The following is a 9,085-nucleotide window of genomic DNA, read 5'->3' as shown; positions in this document are numbered from 1 at the left end:
GTATGTTAATTATATCTCAATTAAAAAAATTTTCTCAGGTAACTCTACTATATAGTCTGGGCTAACAACCGGCACGAGACTAGACAGTGTTTCCCAACTAGGGCTGCACATTAGAAACTATACCGGAGATTTTATAAACAACTGAAGGTTAATCATGACCACCATAGATTCTAATGTTATCGATCCAGCTTATGATTTGGACATTAGGAGTTTTAAAAACTCCCAGGCAACTGTAATGTGCAGCCAGGATTGAGACCACTGGTCCAGAACAGTGTCCCCATATGCATGCCCCCAGAAGAGCAGCATCAGCATCACCTAAGAATTTGTGAGACATGCTGGTTCTCAGCCCCTCCCCAGACCTGCTGAATCAACAGAGCCCAGCAATCTGTCTTAACAAGCCCTCCAGGTGGTTCTGATGCACATTGCAGTGTGAGAACCACCACTCTAGCACATAAGGAAATTGCATTCCAATCCAGTCATTATCCTTAAATTTCCCTAATCCCTAAGAAATTGTGCAGGGTCTGTTCCATACACAGAAGAGTTTTCATACTTAGTAGCATGCTAGACAACAGAGACCGAAGAGCTAGCTGGAGACTGATCCAGGTGGAACCAATTAGCGAGAAGAAACTACGTAAGACGCTGGGTTATAAATGTTTCTTCTGTATTCAGGAGTGTTGATTTCAGTTCTTACTCCAAATCCTTGACATTATAATTACCAGATACTACCTATGTGGCCGGTTATTTCTTTGCTTCTTGCATTTTCAAACTCAAAATTCATTTTACAACCTCAAATCCTTCCTTAACCGTAGCCCTTTGAGCTAGCGATTCTCGTTTTCTTGGTTTTGATCAATAAATGATTCTTTTTCTTCCCTTCTGAAGCCATTTAAGAATATTATTGGAATGTCTATGACATTTTAAAAAACATATTGTTTAGAATTTTGCCTTCTAAAAGTTTACAGTGAAAAACCTAGAAATCTGTTTTGGAGAATCGGAGATCATTTTTTTGCTCTATGCCAGCGCGCAGTTATGAAATGGTTACTGCCAAATGGTTATGGACTGTCAATGAAGCGGGTTTCCCTAGATTTTCAGCATCTGTGGGGAGATCCCTTAACAATATTGATCTAAAATCAGGCTGTGCAGAAATGGCTGGATTGTTTGTCCTATGTTAAGACACTTTGATATAACAAGGTTGCCAATAATTATTCTCTCCTCCTCTGCCAACGCTAATTACTCTCAAACTACCTCTACAAATAGAGGACTCAGAAACTAATATTAAGCTTAATGTATTTGAGAGCATTGTTATATCGCACACACACTCCTCCAGGCTCATTAACACAGAGGTGATACAGCAGTATTATTGGGGACTGAATTTTGACTACCTTCTCATTGGAATAGAGATATAAGCTGCAAAGCCAAGATTTAGGGAAGTAAATTTGGCCTTTAAAGCTTGTCAGCATTGCTATATAGTTTTATGTACCTCTGTCTACTTCCTATTCTCTCCCCACTGAGAGGACTTTACCTCATTCCACCAGAGGTAGGCCTCACCCCTTGAGCCGCATCCCCTTCCCAGTAGGGCCTTGCCATGGTACCCTGTCACTGTGGTGACATCCAGACATCCCTCAAGAGGCCTGAACAGGTGAGTCAAAGCAGGGAGCTCATTATCCATACAGAGTCATAAGAGAGAGTGATGCATAGAAAAATAGCTGGAAATCATGGGAGACAGGTAAAACACAGTTATTAGGACCGATTGTGGGAATTCTCTGGAGAACAGACAATTAAGTAAAATCAGAGAAGAATGAGGTTGGAAATAATTGGAGGTAAGGTCAGCAAATTTGGTATGAAGGAAGTTCTCTCTAGTGGAGAATGAAGTCTTAAAAGATCAGATAGTCATTTCTATAAATATGTTGGGAGTTACTTTTTAAAATCATATGTGAAAGTATCTCAGTGAGTTGGTAGAATCTTTCTGCCATGAAAGCTCTGGGAAGTCCTTTTAAATATGGTCTCCCACTGCTTCCCAGGACCCCTGAAGTCTTGGAAATTGATTTTTACTCATTCTTCAAGAAATTTTTTGTCTAAAGTTCATGAAGAATGAGTTTAAAAATTTTTTTTTTAATTACAATCACACAAACTAACTGATCCATTATCTTTCACTCATAACATACAAATCATCTCCTAAAGTAGATAATTATATCATTATTTGCAACATGATCTCTGAATAGAACAGGTGCAGTTAGAAGAGGACACAGATTAGTGTGACAGCCAAAAGATCTGCTCAGGGATCAACATTAAAAAGAAAAAAAATGTCCACTTCTTCATAAATATTACCACCTGCAGATAATCAGAAAAATATACCCAGTAGCATAGATTATGCTCTGCTTTTCTTCTGGTACTTGAATTTTTTCTTCTGTAATAAAAAAAAAATCACAATGAAAAAACTTTTTTCATTATATAACCAATCTAAACACAATGTATTATGTATCAGGATTCAAGTGACATTACATAAACTTTTATTTTCATGCTAGCTTAACTAAAAGATTAATGAAATAACTATTAGCCTATATTCTTTTTAAGGCCTCAATAAAAATACCTAGAAGCTATATTTTAAAAGAGGTAATAAAATATTTTTCTCTCTAGAAATCTAAAAATCAGAGAAGATTATATAAAACTATGAAATTGCTATCTTCGGTATTATAATGGATCATGAGAGGAAGAGGGTTTTTCTATATTTCTGCCATGAAAGAAAGTATTGGCTCAAGGCTCAAAAATAAGAGAACTAAGCGTCGTGAATGATTATAAAAGGAACTGAATAAACTCTTTCTTTCTAGTTTTCATAGATGGTTCAGTGTCTAGAAAAGTTCTAAATGTGAGTATGGAAATTGGTTTATGTTTTCTGAGCCTACCTTTTTTAAAATTAATAAATGTTATTTTTAAAGCAGTTTTAGGTTCACAGAAAAATTGATGGAAAGTACTGAGAGTTCCCATTTATCCCCTGTCCCTATACACACACAACCTTCCCTACTATCAAAATCTGTACTACAGTGATACATTTGTTGCAACCAATGAACCTACCTTGACACATCATCATCTCCAGAAATCCATAGTATACATTGGGGTTCACTCTTGGTGTTGCACATGCTATGGGTTTTGACAAATATATGATGATGTATTTATGATGGTATCATAAAGAGTAGTTTTACTGTCCTAAAATCCTTTGTGCTTTACCTGTTCATCTCTCCTTCTCCCCAGTCCCTGGCAACCAATGATCTTTTTACCGTCTCCATAGTTTTGCCTTTTTCAGAATGTCACATACTTGGAACCATACAGTATGTAGTTTTTTTCAGAGTGGCTTTTTTCACTTAGTAATATGCATTTCAGTTTCCTGCATGTTTTTTCATGACTTGACAGTTCTTTTCTTTTTAGCAATGAATAATAGACCATTGTCTGGAGGTACCACAGTTTATTTATCCATTCACCTACTGAAGGACATCTTGGTTGCTTCCAAATTTTGGCAGTTATGAATGTCTGAATTATGAATAAATATCCTTGTGCAGGTTTTGTGTGGAAATAAGTTTTCAGTTCATTTGGTTAAACACCAAGGAGCACTATTGCTGGAACATATGGTAAGAGTATGTTTAGTTTTGTAAGAACCTACTAAACTGTCTTTCAGAGTGGCTGTACCATTTTGCATTTCCACCAACAATATAGAGTTTTCCTGTTGTTTCACATCCTCACCAGCATTTGTCAGTGTTTTGGATTTTGGCTATCCTAGTAGGTGTGCAGTGGTATCTCACTGTTGTTATAATTTGCAATTCTCTAATGACATATGATGCTGAACATCTTTTTATATGCTTACTTGTCATACGTGTATCTTCTTTGGTGAAATGTCTGATTAGGTCTTTAGCCCACTTGTTACGTTGTTCATTTTCTTATTTTTGACTTTTTAAAGTTCTTTGTATATTTTAGATAATAATCCTTTATCAAATGCATCATTTGCAAATATTTTCTCACCATCTGTGGCTTGTCTTCTCGTCATCTTGACATTGTCTTTCATAGAGCAGAAGTTTTTAATTTTAATGAAGCCCAGCTTTTCAATTATTTATTTTGTGGATCATGCCTTTCATGCATGTCATTGCCATATCCAAGGTTATCTATATTTTCTCCTGTTATCTTCTAGGAGTTTTATAGTTTTGCATTTTGCATTTAGCTCTGTGATCCATTTTGAGTTAATTTTTGTGAACAGTAGAAGATCTGCATCTAGATTCATTTTTTTTTTTTTTGCATGTGAGTATCTAGTTGTTCCAGCACCATTTGTTGAAAAGACTATCTTTGTTACATTGTATTGCCTTTGCTCCTTTGTCAAAAATCAGTTGACTACATTTATGTGGGTCTATTTTTGGGCTTTCTGTTCTGTTTCAATGATCTATCTGTCTATTCTTTCACCCATTCCACACCATCTTAATTACTGCAGCTTTATAATAAATCTTGAACTGAGATAGTGTCAGACATTCAACTTTGTTCTCCTTCAATATTGTGTTGACTCTCTGTATAAACTTTAGAATCAGTTTGTTGATATCCACAAAATAACTTGCTGGAATTTTGATTGGAATTGCATCAGATCTATAGATCAAGTTGGGAAGAACTGACATCTTGACAATATTGAGTCTTCTAATCCATAAGCATGGAATATCTCTCCATTTATTTAATTCTTCTGTGATATACTTTATCAGAGTTCTGTAGTTTTCCTCATTTAGATCTTGTACATATTTTGATAGATTTGTATAAGTATTTCATTTTTGAGAAGTGCCAGTGTAAATGGAAATATGTTTTGAATTTCAAATTCTACTTGTTCATTACTTGTATATAGGAAGATAACTGACTTTTGCATAGTAACTTTGTGTCCTTGCTATAATCATTTGTTAGTTTTCATATTTTTTTGTAGATTCTTTTAGATTTTCTACACAATATCTGTCAACAAAGATAGTTTTATTTCTTCCTCCCTAATCTATATACATTTTGTTTCCTTTTATTGTTTCATTGCATTATCCAGAACTTTCAGTACAATGTCAAAAAGGAATGGCGAGAGCAGATATCCTTGCCCTGTTCCTGATCTTAGCAAAAGTTTCTCACCATCAAGCATGATGTTAGCTGTGGGATTTTTGTAGATGGTCTTTATCAAGTTGGGGAAATTCCCTTCTATTCCTGGTTTGCTGAGGGTTTTTATCATGAATGAGTGTTGGATTGTGTCAAATAGTTTTTCTGTGTCTATTGATATGGTCATGTACTTTTTCTTTTTTATTCTGTTTACATGATGAATTACATTAATTGATTTTTGAATGTTAACCAGTTTTGCATACTTGGGATAAATTCCTCTTGGTCATTTGTATAACTCTTTTAATACATTGTTAGATTTGAGCTGCTAATATTTTCTTAAGGATTTTTGTATCTATGCTTGTGAGAGACATTGGTCTCTAGTTTTCTTCTAGTATCTTTGGTATTGCTATTATAGTAGTACTGGCCACATAGAGTAAATTTAGGAAGTGTTCTTTCTGCTTCTATCTTCTGAAACAGATAGTAGAGAACTAATGTGATTTCTGTCTTAAATAAATGTTTGGTAAAATTCACTAGTGAGCCTATTTGAGGCTGGTGCTTTCTGTTTTGGAATGTAATTAATTATCAATTCTATATTTTATTTTTAATTAACATATAATAATTGTACATATTTATGGGATACTGTGATATTTTGATACCTGTGTATATTATGTAATGAGTAAGTCAAGGTAACTGGCATATCTGTCATCTCAATTAAATTTATTTAATAGATATGTGCCTATTCAGATCATCTGTTTCCTCTTGTGTAAGTTTGGTAGATTGTGTCTTTTAAGGAATTGGTCTACTTCATCTAGGTTATCAAATCTGTGGGTATAAAGAGTTGTTCATATTATTCCTTGATTAATGATTTAATGTTCATAGGTCCTGTGGTGATGTTCCTTTTTTCATTTTGATTATTAGTAATTTGTATCTTCTCTTTTTTTCTTAGTTGGCCTGTCTAGAGGCTTATCAATTTTATTGATCTTTTCAAATAACCAATCTTTTGGTTTTGTTGGTTTTCTATGTTGATTTCCTGCATTCAATTCATTGAATTGATTTCAGCTCTAAATCTCTAAATGTTTTTTTTTTTTTTTTTTTGAGACTGGGTCTCATTCTGCTAACCAGGTGGGAGTGCAGTGGCACAATCATAGCTCACTGTAGCCTTAAACTCCTGGTCTCAACTGACCCACCTGCCTCAGCCTCCCAAATAGCTGGGACTATATGCATATACCATGTCTGGCTAATTTTCTTATTTGCTTTTTAGGGATAGGTCTCACTAATGTTGCCCAGGCTAGTGTCAAACTCCTGGCCTCAAGCAATCCTCCTGCCTCAGCCTCCTGAATTGCTGTGATTACAGAAGTGATCAGTAATTACATCTGTAATCACCATGCCCAGCTCTCTAATTCTTATTATTTATTTTCTTCTGCTTACTTTGGATTTTTATTTGTTCTGTTTTTACTGGGTTTCCTAAGGTAAAAACATTCATTTTAGATCTTTTGTCTTTTCTAATACAGACATCGAATACTATAAATTTCCCTCTAAGCACTACTTTTACTGCATTCCACAAATTTTGATATATTTAAAATTTAATTCAATATATTTTTAAATTTCTCTTGAGATTTCTTCTCTGACCTATGTTATTTAGAAGTGTGTGATTTCATCTTTATGAATTTTTGGGTTTTTCAGTTATCTTTCTGCTATTGATTTCTAGTTTAGTTCCTTTATGGTCTGAGAAAAGACACTGTATTATTCCTTTTTTAAAGTTTAAGGTGTGTTTTATGTCACTGAATGTGGTCTATCTTGGTGAATGTCTTATGTATGCTTGGGAAGAATATGTATTCTGCTGTTGTTGAAATAGTCAATAGATGCCAATTATATCCAGTTCATTGATGGTGTTGTTGAGTTCAACTGTGTCCTTAATGACTTTTTGCCTAATGAATCTGTCCATTTCTGGTAGAGGGGTGTTGAAGCCTCCAACTATAATAGCAGATTCATCTATTTCTCTTTACAATTTTAGTAGTTTTTGCCTCACAGCTTGGTGCTCTGTCGTTAGTGCATATTAAGAATCGTTGTGTCATCTTGAAGTATGGATTTTTTATCATTTGATAATCCTTCTTTTTATTCCTGAGAACTTTGCTTGCTGTGATGTCTGTTCTGGCTGAAGTTAATATAATTATCTCCACGTTCTTTTGACCATTGTTAGCATGGTTTATTTTCCTCCATTCTTTACATTTAATCTATATTTATCTTTATAGTTAAAGTGGGTTTCTTATAGACAACATATAGTTGGAACATTTTTTAATACATTCTGATAATCCCTGTCTTTTAATTGGTGTATTTAGATCATTGATGTTTAAAATTGATTATTGATTATTGATATCTACTATATCTGATATAGTTTTCTATTTGTTGCCCTTGTTCTTTGTTTCTATTTTTGTCATCCACATTTTTCTTGCCTTTTGTGGCTTTAATTAAATCTTTTATATGATTTCACTTTCTCTCCTTTCTTAGCATATATTATATCTTTTTAAAAAACTTGTTTTAGTGGTTGCTCCAGAATTTGCACTACACGTTTACAAGTAATCCAAGGCCACTGACAAATAACACTATACCATTTCACAGGTAGTGCAAGTACTTTGTGATAGCAAAATATTCCTAATTCCTTCCTTCCACCCCTTGCATTGTTGCTGTCATTTATTTTAAATTTATATAAGCATATATATATGTATATAAATAAACACAAATACATTGCTACTATTATTTTGAACAAACTGTTATTGGTTAGATCAATTAAGAAAAAGAATACATTTTTATTTATTTTCACTTATTCTTTCTCTGATGGTCTTCTTTTCCCTCTTGTAGATCCAAGTTTCTGACCTACATCACTGTCCTTCTCTCTGAAGAACTTATTTTAACATTTCTCACAAGACAAGTCTGCTAGGAATGAATGCCTCAAACTTTGTTTGTCTAAGAAAGTCTTTATTTCTCTTTCACTTATGAAGAATAATTTTACAGAGTACAGAATTCTTTTTTTTACCTTTGTTAATAGATTTATTTTATTATAACAGTTTTGGATTTACAGAAAATCACACAGATAGTACGGGGAGTTCCCATATACTCCACACCTAGTTTTCCCTATTATTAATATTTTATATTAGTATGGTACAGTTAAAATTAATGAACCAATATTGATATAGTATTACTAACTAAAAGTCCACAGTTTATTCAGATCCCCAGAATTCTTAATTGGTGATTTTTTTTTTCTTCAACACTTTAAATATTTCACCCCATTCTCTTCTTGCTTGCATAGTTTCTGGGAAGTCAGGTGTAATTCTTATCTTTGTTCCTCTATTGGTAAAGTATTTTTCCCCTCTGGTTTCTTTTAAGATTTTTTAAAATTATCTTTGCTTTTCTGAAGTTTTAGTATGATATGGGTAGGTATAGGTGTAGAGTTTTTTGGGGTTTTTTGTGTTTGGTGTGTTTTTTTTGGTTGTAGTATTTTTTGTTGTTATTTGTTTGTTTTGTTTTGTTTTGCATTTATCCTGCTTGGTGTTCTCTGAGCTGCCTGCATCTGTGACTGATATTTGACATTAGTTTGGGAAAATTCTCAGTCAGTGCTTCAAATATTGATTGCTTCTGTTCTTTCCTCTTTTTCTTCTCCTTGTGGTATTTCCATTATCTGTATGTTACACTTCTTAGTTCTCCCACAGTCTTGGAATTCTACTGTGGCTTTATTTAGCCTTTTTTATTTTTGCTTTTCAGTTTCGGAAGTTTCTATTGCTGTATCCTCAAGTTCAGAGATTCTTTCCTCAGCTGTATCCAGTCTACTAAAGAGCCCATCAAAGATATTCTCCATTTATTTTACAATGATTTTTATCTCTAACATTTCTTTTTGATACTTTCTTTTTTAGGTATAGCATTTATTTTTTATTTTTTTATCACTCTGCTTACATTATCTGTTCTTGCATGCTGTCTACTTTTTCCATTAAAGCATATA

Source organism: Lemur catta, chromosome 12 (genome assembly GCF_020740605.2).
Source record: "Lemur catta isolate mLemCat1 chromosome 12, mLemCat1.pri, whole genome shotgun sequence".
Taxonomy (NCBI): domain Eukaryota; kingdom Metazoa; phylum Chordata; class Mammalia; order Primates; family Lemuridae; genus Lemur; species Lemur catta.
The sequence above is the reverse complement of the archived record's forward strand: the minus strand, read 5'-3'. Positions refer to the sequence as shown.